Consider the following 20934-nt stretch of genomic DNA (forward strand, 5'->3'; position numbering starts at 1 on the left):
GAGACAGTTAAATGGTGTACAGGAAAGAAACGGCCCAGTATCTATCACTCGCGGAATCCCGCTGACACATCTTGCGGACAACACACTTAGGTTTACGCGTTTCGCCAGTGCATATTCTGCAGTGATCTAGGAGACCCTTCAGGGGTGCTCTGCCCTGATGCGGCTGGTGCAGGTGGGTCACCTCTGCTTGCGGCGGGGGCTGGCCTGGTACCGACTTTTTTATCTGTTGTAGGCCGTCATTGCACCCGCCACCACTTCGGTGGTGGACGACGGCTGTTGTTGTGGCGCGCGTCTTTCTTTCCCTCTTCCTTTTCTTTCTTCTCTATATTCTCTTCTATCTGCACGAGGCAGCGGAGGTGGCTCAGCTACAGGGCCAGTAGCAGGCCCGTGCATTTTCTTTTCCTTCTCCCTACAGCCACAGCAACAACAACAACGGAAAGGTTTTGCGACTTCCAGCTTCAGGCGAAATCCGCACATACCGACCGACTGAGAGTAGGAGAGTTTCATCGTTCTCGCTTGTCAAGCAGATCGTGAAACTCAGCAGGAGCTAACTAGCTTCGGCTGGGGATTTATCGCACATTAAGGGCAGCTTGTACAGGAAACCGCGTCGAACCGATATATACGATACATCAGGAGAATATGACAAAGGGCCCGTTCTGTAAAGCTGAAACTTAAAAGAAGCGCGTGTGCCGTGCTGTGTCAAAACTCGCTATATACTGGACGGTGGAAATTTGCCAGATGCCCATCAGCATGTGTAGCCTCTTCAAAGGCGCAAAGCGTGTAAAGCCCCAAATTACGATTTATCAATCATGACAGCGACACCAAGATGTTTCGAAACTTCGGCACCATGTGGGGCTTTCACCAGCAGCGGCGCAATTATAATTCCCCCACTGTAGTCCGCATATCGGTGTGTAAACGTTTTACGCGAAATCGTTAAGTTCGCGTGTAGTCGAAGTTCGCGTCTAGTACAAAAGCCGTTGTCGGTATTGCCATCGTTGTAACGCAAAAACAAACTTGGTTACAAAGTGTAATTATTGTAAATTAGTGATTATGAAAGACGCAGTACTTATCACACTCCTCAAAGGCACATGAAACGCGCCATAAGGAAAGGCAGAGAGAGAAAAACTTTTATTCGCACCCGTCAAGAATGACCTACAGCCTCAATCATTCCCCTAACCGTCAGCTGGAATCTCTTGGGACCCGGCGGCAACTAGGGCGAGACTGATGACTGCGCTGCTCTTCTGCTTCGTGATTGAATAATAAGGTCTCGCAAGGTTTCATATTTCTGTTGGGATCATTATAAAATGGGCAGGTCCAGACGATGTGGCCTAGATCTGCCATGCTGTTGCAGTGAGTACAACTAGGATTAATGACTTCCAGAAACCATCTACTGTACAACTGAGGGTTTTGGAAACCCCCGGTTTGCAATTTCCTCCACATGACTTCTTCTTTTCTGCTGAGCTATTTATCCGCTGCTGGATAGGTTTTACGACCGAGCTTGTAATGAGAAATGATTTCACTGAACGTTCGAAGTTCGTCACCAGGAGGGTGGGATTCGTCCGCAAAGTGAACCCTCGGGCGATCGTGTGCGCCTTCTCGTTCCCCTCAAGGTCCTGATGAGCCGGGGATCCCATCAGTGCGATTTTCTCTGCTGGCACTTGAGTTTCTTTCAGAATTTTGGCAGCTGCAGCAAAGATTCTGCCCATATCGTAATTTCTAATGGCTGCATTAGAGTCGCTAACCATCACTGCTGTACCCTTTTGTGGTATTGCTAGATCAATGGCAACTTCTTTTGCTTCAGTTGAACGTGTGTTTTTACCGGTGCAGCACGAGACCAGATCTCTATTCCCACGAACCACACTGCTGTGTGTGCTGCCTTACTATCGTATGCGACAGCGTCCGTGTAGAGCACATCGGATCTACCTTCAAATCTGACTTTTAGGGCCACAGCCCTATCTTTACATCTGCCTTCGTTAAATATCAGATATGTGTTTCTTGGCAGCTGCGTAATTTTGAGTATATCACTAGTTGCTCCAGGTACGTTATCTGTCCGCTTTGAACGTTCAAAGGGTTGGAACCCAAGGCGCTCCATAATTTGCCTTCCAGTTTTGATTATTAAAAGTCTTTTATGCTAGCTGCGACACCGGGGCGGCTTTTATGAGCACATGCGGAGTGTTGGAGACACCCAGCCTAAATAAGCTTTACCGTCGAAGTGTTCGGAGGAAGACTTAGTGCGGTTTTGATCCCTTTTATGATCATGATTTCAAATTTGTATTTTTCTGCTTTGGTCAGTTTGAGATAGATGGCAACTTATAGCACACGGCTTATGACGAAAGCCTGAACCAAACTCAAAGGATTTGCCTCCTTCATCCCCAGACGCTTGTTAGAGATGCGCTTGAGTAGCCAGCCCGTTTGACTGGTACTCGCTTCAAGGCTCATTATAGTTTCAGTGCTTTCACCATTTGCTTGTATGCGCAGCCCTAGCATTCTAATACTGTCTACGGTAGGAATGGTGTTGCCATTCACTCGTAAAACAATATCATAGCTCTTGCAAGGGGAGTGTTCCTTTTCCTTTTTTGAGATGACAGATAAAGAGCCTCTGATTTTTCTGCCGAGTATTTTATCCAATCGGCTCGAGATATTCCTCTTTAATATATATGATCCTCTGAAGTATGCTTTTAATTTGTCCATCACTACCCATGCTCACCTACACCGTCAAATCGTCCGCATATATGGTGTGATGCAGATTTTTGCTTCCATCCAGCTGCCTTGGGAGCCCAATCATTGCTACATTAAACAGGGTCGGAAAGGACGGACCCTTGCGGCATCCTTTTATTCCCTAATTTCATGTTTTCGAGTTAGTGTCGACCCAGACTGATGGTTGCAGTCCGATTTGAGATGAGTCCCTTATGTAGTTATATGTCTTGACGCCAACATTTAACGCACTAAGGTTCTCAAGTATGGCTGCATGTTTATCATTGTCGAAAGCTTTAGCGACGTCCAGTACCACAATTACCCTAGTGTCAACAGTTTATTATCGACAATCTGCTCCTTAAGCAGCAGCATGATATCGCATGCTAAGTTTAATCTGAAGCATATATCATGGTATCAGAGTAAAAGTTTAAGTTTTCCATGAATCTATTCAGTCTAGTTTGAATGGCATGCTACAGCAACTTTCCAGCGCAAGATGGGCTGGAAATCGGCCTAAGATGCTCAAAATTCAGCGTCTTCCCTGGCTTGGGGATGAAGACCAGATTCGCAGCTCTCCACGCTTGCGGTATCTGCCCCTTATCTCAGCATTCTTGCATATACATCGCAAGATTTCGAATGGAACCGTCGTCAAGAGTTCTGAGAATTTTTTGCTGATTTTGTCCATTCAGGCAGAGCTTTTGGTTTTGAGGCAGTTAATTTCAGCCCTCACTTCCCCGACTGTAATGGGGCTGTCTAAATCCGGCTTTTCCAAACCCGCGTAATAAGGGAGGCGCTCAACTCCAGAACAACTGATGTATCGATCCCTAACCTCGGTTATCAGTTTTTCTGTCGGACCTTCACATTTGTACGCAAGGTTTCGAAGCTGCTTTCGAGCCTCCGGCTTTGTTTTCTGTTGACCGAATAGATGTCTGAGTAGCTGCCATGTTCCTGCAGAGCTAATCTTCCTATTCATTTCATCGCAAATGTTGCCTCAATTTTCTTTGCTGAATTCCAATGCATCTTTCTCAATTTTCTTTTTTCAATAATGCAAGTTCTTTTCGGAGATTTCTGTCGCCTCTTTTCTGGCTGATCCTTTGCTCCAACTCTTTCGTTTTCTTCCATAAGCTCACGAGGTGTCTATCGACGACTTAGTCACCTTCACATTAAATCGCTTCGGTAGCGTCCTAAATAGATTGAACAACCTCTTTACTCCAATCAATAATATTGCATATCGGGCCCTGTGCCGACCTGATACTTCGAAAAGCATCCCAATCTGTAGACTTAACTCTCTTGTTACTGTTTACTGGTGGGCAATTCATCCTTCATCACTGGGCTTCAACATTCCTCTCCTTCCTAGAATCATAAGATTGATTCTATGAAAGGGGTGACTGTGGAAGGGAAGAAGAAAGTGGCACCATACAAGCGGGCTGCAGAAAAAATCGACCTTCTGTGCTTCTTCAATTTGCACAGACATCTAACAGCAACCGAACTCATTTGCGTTTCACGTCCATCGAAATTCAGCAGTCATGATCGGGTTGGAGCCCGGGTACTCCATTCAGGCGTCTTTATTATTGAGCCACCATAGCAGATATTATGGATACCCAACCACTGTTTTTGGGACGCCCAAAGATATAGCTTCTGGGGTCATTTAACACACCTTGTTTGAGATAGCAGGATACGAAACGTGGATTCAATTCGTGACCAGAACTGAAGCACTGCAGTGTTAGCTTAGGACGAAGTAGGGATCGAAGCGTGAAAGCGATGGTGGAGCACACGCTGTATAGTTCTGTAGTGGTAGTAGTAGCCATTTATAAGTTATTTTGTTCAAGGAAGTGTTTAGCCCAACTCCTCATAAATCTAGAAGCTCCTATTCCGGAGCCTCACGCCGCTCGCACCCTGTCGACCAAGGTCTGTTGGCACTGTAGGTCATGGCTGCTGAGCAGTGCCGCCTGCCAAGCCTCCCAGATGGATGGGCGATGACTCACTGGGCACGGTAGGGATTTGAAGTGCCGGCCCAGGGCACGTGTAAAACATTCGAGAAGGTCGCTCGACACAGGCCTGAAGTTATAAAAAACTGTTTTGAAGTGTTTCAACGCTGGCGGACACAGTATTGTACTTGTAACATTTTGAGAAGGAGCCTTTATTCGGCACTCATAAAACCCTAACATGGTCCGGAAAGCGACGGCGGCTGTCCTCATAATGTGTAGTTATGTGCTTGAATCGGATTAGATATTGGACGGGGTCGTGTTAGGCTTCCAGAGCAAGTTTGAATGCCCGGAGAGAGAGAGAGAGAGAAAGAGAGAGCGAAAAAGCGCGGACCTCTAGCCAGATAACTAATTGACCAGGAGTTCCTGATGGTCAAGAGCCCAGGTGAAGTTGGGATCATTAGGGTCGCTTGGCCGACAGCAATTTTACGCGAGAATGTAAGTGTCCCATGCCGCAGAAAAACAGGTGTCGAGGTTACTGTTGGCCGTTGTAAAGCGAAAATACACAATGAAAGAAAGCAAGAAGTGTGAAATTATCCTCGGTGTGTCGAAACGGTATTGCGTAATTAACGGTGGAGACCGCAGCCTCGTCTTAACAGAAACACCGAGTTCTGTAGAACGCATGCTGAGACACGTCGTTTTAAGAAGTGTAATTTGAGCTTACCGCTGACATCATCGCTAAGCAGGCCATAAGAGAAAGTATATAAAGAATAAAGATAAAAACGGGTAAAATTTTACTGTATGTGAAACGTTATCATGCGTAATCCTTACAGTGGCGGACACTAAGGGTTACCCAAAGATTTTCAGAATGCTCCAGGCGAGAAAAGGTACCCAACTAAGCTCATACGTAGGACAGAACCCCTTCTAGTCGGTAATGAAGTGCTTCACTTGAGGGAGAGAGGGTAAGCACAATTTTGATTTCCTCCGCATGCATGTGTTGTACTGTATGCGCGGAACGTTAGTCCTACCACTGTGTTGGTATTATGGACCAGCACCGCAGTCAACCAGATCCCCCTGTTGGAAGCGGAAACATCAATATAATACACATGTCGTCGACGATAATATCGCTACAGTGCTTCCGCACTCGCCTTGCGACAGCCAATAGGTGAGAGTGTGGCATGTTGCGGAGGATGTGTCGACTCTTGAGGTCGTGCCTCCACGTCCCTGGCACTCGTACCTATTCCTCAAAGGTGACAGTGCAGTGTATTTGAAGTCGGTCAAGGATGCGGCGACAGGAAGACGTTTGTGATAGGTGCTGGTGGTAAAAACGTTTATTAAAAATAGTTACATGGAGGTTCCTCTGAGGTCAGGCTTAGTGCACTTCCTCTCACAAACACTAGATGGAGTCCCTAGTACGGGACCCCAGTGGCTTCCGCTGCCGCCATTGCTAGTTTCACCAACGCCTTTTGGGCTTTCAGGTCAGAACAGGCGAGCAGGGTCGCCTCCCAGTCTTTCAGGGTGGGGTTTGAGTTAGGTGCAAAGGCAGGGTCGGAGGGGCATGCCCACGCCATGTGGAAGAGGTCCGAGGGCATTTCCCCACAGGGCGGGCACTCCCCGGAGAAGGCACTGTCAAAGTGTTTACGTGATGCCGGGCACATCATGGTGTTCGTAAAGAGGCGAAGAAACAAGCGTTCCTCTGATCTCGTCAGCCCTTTGCACGAGTGGGGGTAAAGATTGTGTCTGGTTTGGTACAGCTGAGTAATTTCTCTGAAAGTGTAGGCTGGTGTGAATTCTTCTGAGGAGGAGGGGGACGAGGTTGCCCGGTTAGAAAGAGCGCGGGTAGCGGCATCTGCTGCCTCGTTTCCTCCTAGCCCCGAGTGTGCCGGAGACCAGACTATGAAGCGACGGGATGGACTTCCCACGCACGAGCTGTTTTGCAGTAGTCGGTAGGCCTGGTCCGAGCTGTTTTGTAGTAGCCGGTAGGCCAGGTAAGAGATCCAGCCCTGTTGAACGTGCTTACACGCCCCTCGCGTATCCGTTATAAATTTTTTAGAATCACAGTGTGTTGCTGCTAACGTGATGGCGACCTCCTCTGCCTGTGTTACGTTTCGGGCTTTAAATGTGAGCCTGTTCACCGTTTTGGACTCGTGGATCACTACTGCCGTGTACCACCCGCCTTGGTTCGGGCGGGTCGCGTCCGCATAGTAAACTCCGGGTTGCCGCCCGTAGTGGTGAGCTAAGGCCTCTGCCCTGGCCACGCGTCTACCCTCGTGGTTGTCCTTGTACATGTTAGTGGGTAGCGGTTTTACGTGCAGAGCGTATCGCCACTCCTGGGAGTCTTACTCTTTCCTCGGTTACAGTCGCGTGTTGTATGTGTAGACGGGTTAATAGGCGACGCCCCGACGGTGTTTGCGATAATCGCGTGTATTGGCTTAGGAGGTGGGCTTCTCTGAGCTCCTCGATCGAGTTCGTCATACACAGACCTTGGAGTCTCAGGTTCGACGTGGTTATAGGGAGGTCTAGGGCCTTCCTATTTTGCGCGTGATCACCTCGAGGATGCTCTCGCCGTGTTTCTTGAGGTGGGTATAGGGGTTCGAGTACAGGATTCTGCTTGTTACAAAGGCATTGGCCAGTCGTGGAACGTCTTTACTTCTGAGTCTCACTTTCTTGTTTGAGACTCTGCCAACCATTCGGCCCACCTGATCTCCCACCTTCTTTAGCTTGTCGAGCGTGCTCGTCGCTAGCTTCTGCTGCTGAATTAAAAGACCTAGGACTCCAATTTCCCGTCTCTCAAGCCGTGCATTGAGTCGGTGAAGGCTCGCTTGTTTTCTCACCATTGTTTCCATCAATTTGCCCACGCAAGACGTGAAAGAAATGTGCCTGAGGTTGTCCATATCTATGGCTTTGCCCGCCTTTGGGATTAAAGGTATGAGTGCCGTCTTCCATTCGGGGAGAAGAGGAACTTCGCCCGTCCAGATCGAATTAAAGTGTTCCATAAGGAATTGGCACGCGTGCTCTGGTAGGTTTGTTAGGAGTTTTACCATGATCTCGTCCCTCCCTGGTGTGGTCCCGCGTTTCATTCTCGCTAGGGCCGCCTAGAGCTCGTATAGTTTGGAAGGCTCATCTAGCTCAACATTTGCGTCTCCACTGTACCTGTAAGCTTCTCCCTTTGGGGTTTGGGTCGTGCTCAAGCCCTGGTCTCGGAGCTTCAGTGCTAGCTGGACCGTATTTCCTTCAAAAGTGTGTATTGTTCTCTGCAGGCATTTCTGCGTCTCGGTGCGCGTCTGGTTTGGATTTATGAGCGCTCGGAAGAGAGGTCATGTGTTTTTGCCAGACATCTGCCTAGCTGCCGCGTTGCACCGCTCTACCGAGTTACGAGTCCGCGAGTTGCGCCGCGTATTCTGCCGCCTCTTTAGTTATTGCCACGACCCGATGCTTAGCTTGCGGCTATGTTTCTGCCTGCGCCATCTTTTGAGTATGCTGCATAGGGCTTCCCAGAGGTAGAGGAGGTGGGTGTCCACATCCGTCACCGCCTCTGAGAGCTTTACCCGCGTTTCCGTCAAACCCAGGCTGGTCAGCAGCTGTTTGATCCAGGCTTGGTATCCCTGCTACTGGATAGAACTAACGTTATATTCTTTTCTGAAATTTTCCCAGCCCGGAAGCCGAGTCTGCCCCGTCGTTCTGGTAAGGGGTTTAGTGCGGATCGTTAAGTGTATCAAGCAGTGGTCGCTACCGAGTGTTTCCTCTGTATTCATCCACTCCACTCGCCTCGCTTATTTCGAAAAGGTTGACTCCGAACAAGTGTTTCTCTGCGCCGAGTTCCCAATCCGCGTGAGGTACGCTGGGTCGGTGTGTATGTATGGTTAGGCCTAATGTGGACGCTACCTCCGCTAGCTTCCAACCTCGTATGTCCTCGCGGTTGTAGCCCCATGAGATGCTCTGCGCGTTGAAATCTCCTAGCACTAATAGCGGATCTCGTCCCGCTTCTCTGATATCCCTGATCAGGAGTGTGGAGAAAGTTACGTTTTTTGCTTTAAGTGGGCAGTACACATTCAGGATGGGTAGAGGCGGATCATCCTTTTTTATGGGCAGGAGAGTCACCATCACGTATGAAAAGCTGGGTAGTAATTCTAGAGCTATTAAATTTGCTGTTAAATGTTTGTGATAGGCGCGTGTATTGGTTGAGGTGGACCCTAGGAGTTCCCTTTAGGTGTTGGCCATCCGATGGGGAACAAACGCTTACTGAATGTGGCAATGGAAAGGTCAAAAGCCCGTTTAATGATTTTACGGTGTATGACCTCAAGTTGATCCGCGTTGTATTTGCGCATGCGAAGGTATCTGAGTAAATAATTGTACTCGATACGAAGTCGTTCCAGCCGTTGGGAAGGTTTACATAGTAACCCCCTATGCTTATTGGAGACCCAGTGGACCATAGGGTCCATATAGTCACCCTACATGCGGAGTGTCGCGAGTGTTGTATATTTACTGCGTTGTTTGTGAATAAAGACGTCGAGGATGCGGATCTGTTTCATCTCTACTCACTCCGTCGGCTCGCGAGGCGGTAGCTACCAGCCGCGGCCTAACTCCCGCTCGCTCCGTGAGGGAGCGCTACAGCCGGAGTGACGTTATCCCTGAGATTGTTGTGAGACCGTTTAGAACGACGTTTGGGGCGCCGGTTCGGGTACGCCCCTACACACCGAGAGTTAAGCCCAACGTTGATCTATGGCCGGGAGGAGCTGCATTTGTGCCCCATGCTCCTAAAGCTAAGAAGAATTATGGGGCTGCAGCCACGGCTACCGCCGGGGGTGCAACGTTGGATACTATAGGAGGTGTCCTAGCGGCAGGTGGAACCAACGCAGTCTCCAGGGATGCTTTCATTTCTGCTGGCGTAAAGAATGCCGTTGCAGCCGGTGCCGGAGCGGCAGTTGTTCATTCTGCCTTAACCTCATCCACAACCAATTATATCGTTGCAGCCACGGCGCTCCTTGCCTCGCTACTAGTTATGCATAAAATAACCAGGTAGCACCCCGCAATAAACAATATTTGAACCAAATGCCGTGGCCAGAGTGAATGACTGCATAACCATAGGCACAACCACAAGCACCCCAACCAGCTACACCACCAGCTGAACCCAGGCGTAGCCATAGCTATTGCTTTTGTAATTGCCAGGCTTAACCAAGCTAAGCCATTGCCAATTTATATCTTGTAAACCCATCCGAAACGCTGCTATGCCTGCTGCACTGCGTCAGAAAACCAGCGGTAGCCACCACAGTTGACCACACCGGAAGAGAGGGGGCCAGCTCATCGATCAAGACTAATAACTACATGGCAGATGCAGAGGAAGTTGCTATCGCCCTTGCAGTTAAACACGCTAGCAGCCAAGGCGGGAAACTCATAATACTCAGCGATTCCCAAACGGCCTGTCGTGCCTTCCTCCAGGGACGCATATGCAAACAGGCACACCGAATAATGGAGCAGGAAAAAAAAGACGGGCAATATGAAGCACACAATCCTGTGGATACCGGCACACGACAGTATCGACGACAACGAGGCTGCCGACAGGATAGCCCGAGAACATACTTTCCGGGCACCTGCGCCAGCTGCCCCAGAGCCTTCAACCCCTCTCACATACGGGGAACTCATTCAGTACTTCAAGTTAGAAAGAAAATGATAAGCAGAATCACACAAAGACCTCAGCAGACAGAGGCAGTAACCTGGATGAACATACTGGCTAGAACATTCCCAAACCTAGCAAAGTACCACAAAATCAGGCCCGAAAAATTCAAAAATAACACATTTATTTATTTATTTGTACATACTGCAGCCTCTATGAGGCTATGGCAGGAGTGGGCAAACAAAGAAAAGTGTCTCAAGAAAATACATATATAAAACAAAGAAAAAATAAAATAAAAATGGCACTAGGAAGCAATGGCTGTCAAAAATTCCTCAATTGGTAGCGAGCGGTCGTTTCCAGGCAGCGAATTCCAGAGTTCAACGGTCAGAGGAAAGAAGCTGTGTTTGAATGCTTCAGTGCGGGAAAAGAAAGGGATGAGATTCAGGCTATGAGAACTTCTAGTTATGGAAGGTTTGCTAATGTTCAAATAATTATTTTGTGATGGAAGGCGCTGAGAGTGAACCAGTATGTGCAAAAATTTCAAACCTTCTATTTCACAGAGAGATGATAGGGCTTTGAGACCTAAATCAGTATAATGGGAAGAAGGGAAAAAATGTCGGCCGTATAGTTGTGAAAGATGAAGCGTGCTGATTTCTTTTGAACTGATGCTAATTTTTTATATGGGATTTCGTATAAGGGTTCCGTACAATACAGCCGTAAATCCAGAATAGGGCGGATAAGTGTTTTATATGTGAGCAGTTTGGTATCCTTTGGGGCGTTACGCAATGTACGATGGAGGTATCCGAGACGTTTAAAAGCTTTGTTACATAAGATGTCATTGTGTTTGGACCATGAGATTTCATGAAAGAAATGAAGGCCGAGGTATTTATATTCTGTGACTCGTTCTAAATCCTGACCGTGAAAACTGTACGTGAAATGTGAAGGAGATGGGCGTCTATAAAATGACATGGAAACGGTTTTAGAGAAATTGATATTCATTTGCCATTCCTTGCACCATTTACAAAAATTTGCAAATGAATCGTTGTGTATATCATGGTCAAGTGGTGTATTAATGTCGAGATATAAGACGCAGTCATCAGCGTAAAGATGAATTTTTACAGATGCACAACATGGAAGGTCATTATTATAAATAAGAAAAGAAGCAGGCCTAAAACGGAACCTTGCAGAACGCCAGATGAAACACTAACAGGAGTGGAAATAGATGAATTGAAGTGTACAGACTGCGGACACTGATTTAAGAAACTGGATATCCAACCAACCAGGGAAGGGTTTTTTAGAACAGAGTTAAGTTTGTGTAGGCGTTTAGGGTGTGGGACAGTGTCGAAAGCTTTGGATAAATCAACAAAAATGCTGTCGACCTGTCTACCTAGATCTAATGACTGAGAAATGTCGTGCGCGAATTCAATTAGTTGGGTAGTGGTGCTCAGGCCTTGACGAAAACCATGCTGGTAAATGTTTAGGATGTTGTGGGTTTCAAGAAATTCAATGAGGTATTTGAAAATAACATGTTCGAGTAACTTGCATGAATGGGCTGTTAAGGAGATAGGTCTGTAGTTCTGCAGTAGTTGAATACTACCGGATTTGTACAATGGAATGACCTTGGCAAGCTTCCAGGAGTGGGGAACAGTGCTGGTGGATAATGATTTACGGAAGATTGGGGTACGATATCGGCTTGTCCAAAGTGAGTAGCGCACATGGAAGGAGTTAGGTATGTCATCTGGGCCACAGCTCTTTTTAGAAGCTAATTGGAGTATCTTATTGAGAACACCTGTACCAGAGACGACGACATCTTTGATGGGAGGTTAAGAGTCACATTTAAAAGAAGGAACTACAGGGTTATCCAGTGTGAATACAGAATGAAAATAGGAATTAAATTCAGAAGCAATTGTCAGTGAATCTGAAACAGGAACGCCATTAACTATAAAACTGTTGCAAGTACTGTTGCCCAGTAATATCGATTTCCAGAATTTACGAGGGTTTGTTTTCATTAATTTTGGCAATGTAACAGAATAGTAAAAATCCTTGGCAGACTTTAACCTGACGCGTAGTTCCTCATGGCATCATTGAACTCTGCAATTGTGACAGGGTTGCCATTTCTTTTCGACTTACGCAATCTTGCAACAGGACGCGATAAATGCAGTAAGTTTCTTGTTATCCATGGTAAATCTCTATTTTTCTTTTTTGTTTTCACCGGAACAAAGCGATTAATACATGCTTTAACTATATGTTCAAAAAGCCCCACAACAGCATCAACATCACTGGTCAGAGATAATTCTTCAAACATTCCAAAGGATTCACTTAATCTGTGATTTACTCCAACATCATTGGCGTGGCTGAAGTCACGAAAACTGTTGTACTCGAACTGAGATATGGGAACAGTGCAGCTGATTGAGAATAATACAACCTTATGGTTCGATATGCCGTCAATAACACAGCACTGAAAACCATTCTCGAATAGATTAGAGCTGAGAAAAACTAGATCTAGGACTGCCGCTTTCCTGGTGTTCGCATGAACAATTTGTTTGAGTCCAAGAGATAAGGAAAGGTGTAACACTTTTCTTGACAAAGAGACATGATGGCCGGTATTGCCAAGAGAAAGCCAGTGAATACCTGGAACATTAAAATATCCCATAAGTATTATATTTGTTGGATTCAAGTCATGCAAAAGTTTACTTAGAAGAAAAAATTGATTATCATCAGAGCCAGGAGGCCGATAAAACACTCCAATTAATGTGAATGTGTTTTCCAAATAACTTTTACACAAAAGTAATTCAATTTCACATGAATATTCAAGGACAGAAAACTTCAAGTGTGACTGTATATAGAGGGCGACACCACCGCCTCTACCATTTGGTCTGTCAGCTCTTAGCAACGTGAATCCGCTTAACGCAACTGCAGAGTCGTATATGCTACCATGTAACCTAGTTTCAGTAACACTAATGTGAGGAGGATGAGCAGTTATCAAGGCGTTAAAGTGGGTAAATTTGTTTAGCAGGTTTCTAGCGTTTAAATTTAACACACGGAGGTTATTACTGTGATCAGATAGTCAAGGCGAAGTGGCTAGGGCATTAGTAGCATTATTTAGGGGCGCAATACGGGATGCTTTCTTCAGTGTATTAGAAGAACTATTCCAGTTATACCGAAATTTATAAATAAATGCATGATCAAACCGTATTCGGACTGTGCAGCCATTGCTTCTAAAACTTAGTCGCTTCGCGAAGCTTTTTGCGGATATTGCGGACACGTATTGAAAAATCCTCCATTATACAGTAATCGGATTCCTTAAGCTTGTGGCCATTTTTTAACACTGCAGCTTTCTCCCAAAAGTGCAGAAGATTCATAATCACGGGACGTGGACGGTCAAGTGAAGGCCTTACAAGACGATGGCACCTCTCTATTTGAGGGCAGCTCATGTTGAGTTCTTCCTGAAACCATTTTGCTATGTCAGAGGAGAGACGTTCATTACTTTCATCAGAGGATTCGGGCAAACCATGCAATATTAAGTTGTTCCTACGTGCACGGTTTTCCAACTCATCGTTTTTATTTGAAAGATAGTGAAGTTCGGAACTTAGACGTGCAACTTCACTGTTGAGATTGCCACTGTCGCCGGCGGGCTTTTGTGACGAGGACTCCAGAGCAGCCACGCGCGATTCAATTGTCTCGAAACGTGCAATAATACATTCATGAAAATTTTTAATTTCTGCAATATCCTGAGCTAATTTTCGCTGTCCGTTCAAAACCTCAGCAAACATATCAGACACCGACGATTGACCGGTGGCAGCTTCCGAATTTGAAGGGCTCACATTACTTTGAGAGCGAGTAACCATCCCTGATATGGCGGAGGACCAGGATTACTTTCAACATCCCTGCACCTCAGAAGTCTACTAATACAAGCCGCAATTTGCGAGTACAGCGAAACATAAGCAAAGCACTTGCGAGAGTGGTGTGGGCAAGTGAACAGCAGTAGAAATCGATTATCAGAGCGAATACAAGGGGCATTCTGAAGATAACATACCTGCGTAAGAAACAGGCTGCGAGTAAGCATGATGCTCGCACTGCTGCCACCTCGCCCACTGATGAAGGAACGGTCCAGCACACAATTTATAGGCAGGTCTTTGGACGTTCCGTGACCGGGCTTGATGAGGTGTGGAGGACATATGCACTTCATGCGGTGGTCTTGCACATCCTTCACATGATATGGAACAGCAAAGAGTAATTAGAGAAACCCAGCCAAGTGGAGTAGGATGCAGAGCTGGCTCACACGGGCCTCTCTGAGCAGCGCAGCCTGCTCACCAGGGCTCGGGAGGCAGCCAAAGCCGCTGGTATTCTGGACTGAGAAAACCACTCACGCTATTCCATTAAACAATTAACTCTCTCTCTTTCTCTGCTTGTGTATGCTGTGTGGTGGAGTATTCGAGAGAGAGAAAGAACCTTTATTACACGTAAGAACTCAGGACGCGCAGGCCTCTGGGTCCCCGCACGACCCCACTGAAATTCAAGTGTTTATGTCCCTCGGGATCATAACACTAGAAACCCAGCCGGTGGCGACGGTCTGCACGCCCGGGTTCTCCGAACGCAGTAGGGTCTCCCAGTCCTGCCAGGTCTTCAGTTTCTCTAGGCCTGGCGGGGGAGGGTCCGCTGGGCACACGTAAAGGATGTGGACGGAAGAGACAAAGGGTTCTGGGCAGAAGGTATAAGCAGGAGTGTGGAAGGAGGGATGGTAGTGGGAAAGAGTAAGGGCTGGAAGAAGAGTGTGTGTTTGCAGTCTGCGCCATAGTGTTGCGTGTTTATTGTCTAGGGAGGGGTGGGGTGGGAGGTAGCGCTGGCGCGAGGCTCTGTAGGCCTGCGTCAGCTCGCTGAACGAGTGCAGGCGCTCCTTCGTAAATCCCGGATTAGAGGCCACCTGAGCTCGGTTTGAAGAACCTCGCGCTTAAAGGTTGGCAACCTCGTTTCCGGGATTCCCGGAGTACGCAGGCATCCATATCAGCTCCACATGGCGGGGTGGGGTGCATCGGGCGAGTCCAGTATGCTAAAAGCAGGGACAATGACTCGGCCTCGTGCAAAATTTAGAATTGTTTTTGAATACGTTAAAATGTACTGGGCTTCCGTGCGGGTTATGGCTAATGCATTGGCAGCTTCCTCTGCAACTTCTGAGGAAGTGTCTGGGGGAGAAGTAATGGGATGAGAGGGGATGAGGAGGAATCCACCATGGCTGCGGTCGCTTCATCACCCGTGCATGCAGCGTCCACCCATACGGCATCCGACTCACCGCCATAATATCGGTGGAGCGCCTTTGCACGGGCTCTGCGGCGTTGATCATGGTAGGATGGATGCATATTTTTGGGGAGTAGCTTGATAACTAGTCCTTGTTGGATATGTCGAGGAATGGAGAGAAGGGTTGGGTCGTTAGCCGGTATCCTGATTCCAAGGGAGTCTAGGATATACCGTCCAGTGGATGTTTGCATGCGTCTGATGTATTGGGCCTGTCGGTGGGCCTCCGCGAGCTCCCCAATCGTGTTTTGTAGACCCAGGCCTAGCAATCTGTCTGTGGGTGTGTTGAGGGGAAGGTGAAGTGCGACCTTGTATGCCTTGCGGATCAAGGCATCCAAAGCATTTATCTCATGTATGTACAGTTGTAGGTAAGGTAAGGATGGCTGAGGACGAAGTCATGGATGAGGCGACAAAGGTCACGCTCCTTCATGCCCTTATGGTGGCCCGAAACTCTGCGGATGAGGTGTGATATCGCACCTGCAATCTGCCTGAGTTTATTTAGGGTGGTGATGTTTTATCATTGCTCTGGATGTGTAGACCAGATACACGGAGGGTTTCGACCTCCGGCCCTGGACTCCCATTCAGGTCAATAGTAATAGGGGAGTGGGCGGAATTGCAGTTCTTGAGGCGGATGAGCAGCAATTTTGACTTATCTGGGGAGCAAAACAGTCTGGTGCTCCCTGCGTAAATTTCGGTCTGGCTGGCTGCTTCCTGTAAGGAGTCTTCTATGCCGCCATCACTGCCGTGAGTGGTCCACAGCATGATGTCGGCATAGAGGGTGTGTTTCAGATGCGGGATGTCTGACAGTTTTCGGGCGAGGGGGATTAGGGTGACTTTAAACGAAAAGGGGTAGAGGACGGACCCTTGAGGGGTGCCGACACTTTGGAGCGTGTAGGAGGAGGAAGAAATAGGGCCGAAGCACACCTCAGCCGTGTGGTCAGTGAGGAATGTTCCAATTAAGTATACGTTCGCACACCTGCCTTCAATGCGGATAGGGCAGCCATGATCGCCTGATGTTCGATGCTATCAAAAGCTTTGGAAAGATCCAAAGCTAAGACTTTTTATCTGTGATGAATAAGTGGGTCAAAAATGTCGTGGAAGAGTTGCAGCATGGCGTCCTGTGCGGACAGATGGGGTCAGAATCCCACCATGCTGTGCAGATATAGATTGTTGCCTGCCATATGTGTTGCAAGTCTCGCTAACACATGTTCAAAGAGCTTGCCGAGGCAAGAGGTTAGCGAAATCAGGCGAAGGTTTTTCAGTGCAAGTGATTTGTTAGGTTTGGGTATAAATATAACCTTCGCATGACGCCAGGACTGCGGGAGCACATCCTCCACCCAGCACTGGTTAAAAGTTTTGGCCGTCGCTAAAGACCGCTTTCACCAACTTAGCAAACGACGCCCTAGAGCGAGGGGAACTAACTCCAAGTATGAACGAAGGCCTCATCACACTCCTGTGCAAGGACACTTCCAGGAGCAGCGACCTTAAAGCTTGGAGGCCAATAACCCTTCTAAATACGGACTACAAGGCAATTGCCAAATGTCTCTCCTTACGCCTGACGCCTGCTCTATCGTCAATAGTAGGCCCGCAACAGGCTTGCTGTGTCCCACGCCGTTCGGTAGATCTTCAAGGCATGGCTCTGAGAGACCTTTTGACATGGATGGAATCGCGCAGCCTCAATGGCTTTCTTTGCTCCCTGGACCAAGAGAAGGCATTCGACCGCCTGAGTAACGAGTACCTGTTTAGGACACTTGAGCTCGCGCACATTCCCGTACAATACATAAATATGTGCAAGGCGCTTTATGCCGCACCACAAGCAGCAGTCATTGTACAGGGGCGCATCTCAATGCCATTCCCCGTGGAAAGGGGTGTCCGTCAAGGTTGCCCCCTCTCCCCGTTGCTCTATGTCATAGCGATTGAACCCCTCCTGCAAACGATTGTTAGAGATGGCGGCATCCACAAAACACCTTTGCCAGCTGGCCCTCCCTGCACTCCAGTGTTCGCCTACGCGGATGACGTTTCTGTGGTGGTGCCAGACACAGCATCACTGGAGAGACTACTTGAATTAACTACGGAGTACTACCAAGCGAGTGGGGCTCGCCTCAATCACAAGAAATCCGCTGTTATGGCCTTGAACGCGACCCCCTCCCCTACCACTATCCAATCGATCTCTGTTACTCGCGAGACACGAATCCTCGGATATTTCTTCGATTCGGTTGGGCCAGCGCCTAGAAATTGGAATAGGGCTGAAGAGCAACTAAGCATCAAAACCCACAACATTGGTGCTCTAAAATGTCCCCTGACTGCGCAGGCCACCATCATCAAGACAATGCTGATTTCTACCCTCAGCTTTGTGGCCAGCATTCTTGACATTCCCCCAGACAAGAAAAAACAGCTCCAGAAACACATATACCGCTTTTTGTGGCAGGGAGCCCCCGATAAGGTAAAACGAGCCATTGTCTGCCTGCCCAGATTCAAAGGTGGCCTGGGGCTGCCCGATCTGGATATTCTCGCAAGGGCTCTGCACATCAAATGGACATTCAGAGCCGTCGAATGCGACATGCCGCTAACAAAAACGATGGCTTCGTACTATCTGTCGACACGGCTGCGAACATTCACTGAGAAGGCCCTACACCTCAACACCCCGCATGCAGGGTCGCCCCTATCATTTTACCGAACCGCAGCCACAGACTTAGAGTACCTGAAAGAAAACTCGTCTGACGTTGACCCACGAACCATGCACCTGAAAGATATTATCAATATGATCACCCCTCCGCTCCCTGCCCACCTATCAAGCTACATGCTATGTGCAGAAAGACCCAGTTGGCAGTACATAACCGCCCACTTCCTCGATGCACGCCGAACCTCCCTGATGTGGGGTTCGCAAGAGGCATCTTACCTATCAGAAGGCGTGCCTTCGTCCCTGCGACGTCAGGAATGATTGACCTGTGTCCCTTCTGCTTGGCCCGAGAGACAGCGGAGCACATCTTTCTTGACTGCCTAATTCCCGCAGCACTCCTAGAGCGTCTGAGAGATATGTTCGGCCTTCCCGGGATCCCATACCCCACCGTGCGCTACTTCAACCAGCTTCCAAAGGAAGGGCGCAAACAGTTTGTCTTGACACTGGCAGAGGTCAACTATCAGGTGTGGTTGGCCCGCTGCAAAGCGGCCTACTCGAACAAGACTCCGAGCCTCCATGAAGTGAAGGCCAAAATCAGAAAAGAACTATGGTTCCACCTAGAGAGAGAGAGAGACGCCACTTAGGGAGAAAGAAGTTTTTTGAAGAATGGGGACACCCCATGGTGATCTTCAAAGAAGAAAACGGAAAACTCGAAGTGAGATATTAGAAGACTTGCTCGCGTCAGGCTTCGACCCACCGGCGTGGTGCGGACGTTGTGCATATGCACTGCGACCCCGCCCCGGTGGGAACAGGCCGGATTGCATGAGCCCCTTGGCTGGGAAAAGCCCGCTCCCCGAAACAAAAAAAAACCAAACCTTATGGTGCGGGAGGCCTTGCCTGGGGTAGCCGTAGGATGATGATGGTCGCAGGTTGAGGTCTGTACCCTCACAGGAGGATCGCACCTAGTGCATCCTTCCTTCCATCTGACAAGGCAAGTATGCCGTAATTTTGGTGATCGACTGGTCTTCCAGATTACGGAGAATGATGTTTGTGATTTGGTCCAATCCAGGGGCTGAGTTCGTTTGGAGACTAAGCAGGGCTGCTCTGACTTCCGTCTCCGTGATATTTGTGACCAGTGTCGAATTGGACTGTCCTGTATTGGGCTGCGGGAGCTCCCAGAGAGGTGTATGTGTTTTGAAGTGTGTCTAGGACGGCGTCGAGATCTTCAATATATTCGTGTATAAGTAGCGTCACGCGGTGTTGTGTTGTTGACATGGTGCGTGTAGGGTCAATGAGATGTCGAAGAAGTTGTCAGCATGTTTGGTTGACAGTTTTCCGGCGATGCTATTACATACTTGTCCCCAATCGGATCTGCACATCTCCTCAGAATATTGCTCTATTTGTGTCTGAAGCGCGGGCAGCCGCTTTTTAAGTCGTCTGTTGTGCTTATTGTTTTTCCAGCGTCCCAGGATGCTATACGCCTCTCAGAGGTGGGCTAGGCCTGCGTCTAGGGGAGGGGTTTCGGTTGTAGTTTCTATGCGTCGCGTGTTGTAGTGAACGTCAACCATAAGTGATTGCACCCAAGCGTCGACGTCTTTGATGGGAGCGTCTGAACGGAGGGTTCGCGAAGTGCGAAAGGTATCGCAGTTAATGCGTTTGTGTGCTGTGTACGTGTGACGGGGATGTTTGTACGGGACAGTGATCTGTATAATATAGTGATAACTATGTTGTTCCTGTTCCAGGTAACACTCCGTAGATAGCGGCTCAGCGTCAGATCTAGACTAGTGTATATGCTGACACTGTTTGGAATGGGTTGTGCACAGTGAGTAGGAGGTTTTGCAGAAGCAGCCAGAGCCAGTGACCTTGATGTGTGGTTTTTGTGTATCCCCCGTCGTTATGCTGACTCTTGAAATCTCCGTCTATCAGCAGCGGGTGTTTCCCTGCTAGCTGATGCCACTGTCGAAGAAGTGTATCTAACGAGGCCATTGGCTTGGATGGTGGGTAATATATGTTTGCTATAAAGATTCATGGGAGAGTGTGTGATGTATAAGCTCTATGATCACGCATGGCGTCTCTTACGTGATGTGAAGAGTTTTGTACGTGATACTGCGATGAATGAATGTGGACGCCCTGGGTGTGTTGGTGCTGTCAGAGTTTGTCGATGTGTAGCCAGGGAGTGTTGTCGGGTGTGCATTCTCTTGTAGAAGGAGTATGTTAGGGGTGAGGGTGGGGAGGAGAAGTTTCAGAGGTGTGCGTTTACCCAGGAAGCTACGGCAATTCCAACTTAAGATGGTGAGGAAATTATTGGTCAACTTTATTGTCCCACCGAGAGGGGGCCTCCTATTCGCCAGCCCCGTCACACACGCCAGAGGCGCTGCGCAGGAAAAACTTTAATAATCCTTAGCCTGGCGGGGTAAGCTTCGTATATGCGTGGATAGATGGATAACTTTTACTGTCCACCTTACACGGAGGCCCCTTACTTCCCAACCCCGGCCAGCTTAATCTAGAATTGGCGCAGGCCTGAAACGCCTGATGTCATGACCGGCTGTAACGTCATAATGCGTCAGTTCCGTTTATTCGACACGGATGGATGTGAAGTCATGATAGCGCCACATCCAGACACGTCACCACCATGGGATAGCTTCATAGTGTGTCATCACTGTCATTATCCGTGATTAGTTAGCCCGTTAGTCTTTAGTAAGTACTAGTTATTGACTAGTTAGTACTGGTTAGTCGTTATTCATAACTTTTACTATTTCTACTTAAGCATTTAGGTAGAAAGATAGGAAGAA

General features: G+C 48.1%; 2 pseudogenes; both read right to left on the bottom strand.

The window, feature by feature from the left end:
- Positions 1–1172: 1172 nt before the first annotated feature.
- Positions 1173–7453, bottom strand: LOC146192647 (uncharacterized; annotated as a pseudogene).
- A 5844-nt stretch (positions 7454–13297) lies between these two features.
- LOC146192648 (uncharacterized) lies at positions 13298–16526 on the bottom strand (annotated as a pseudogene).
- Positions 16527–20934: the final 4408 nt, after the last annotated feature.

The sequence above is a fragment of the Amblyomma maculatum genome, chromosome 4, assembly GCF_055883805.1.
Source record: "Amblyomma maculatum isolate TAMU_Amacu chromosome 4, ASM5588380v1, whole genome shotgun sequence".
NCBI classification, from domain to species: Eukaryota; Metazoa; Arthropoda; class Arachnida; order Ixodida; family Ixodidae; genus Amblyomma; species Amblyomma maculatum.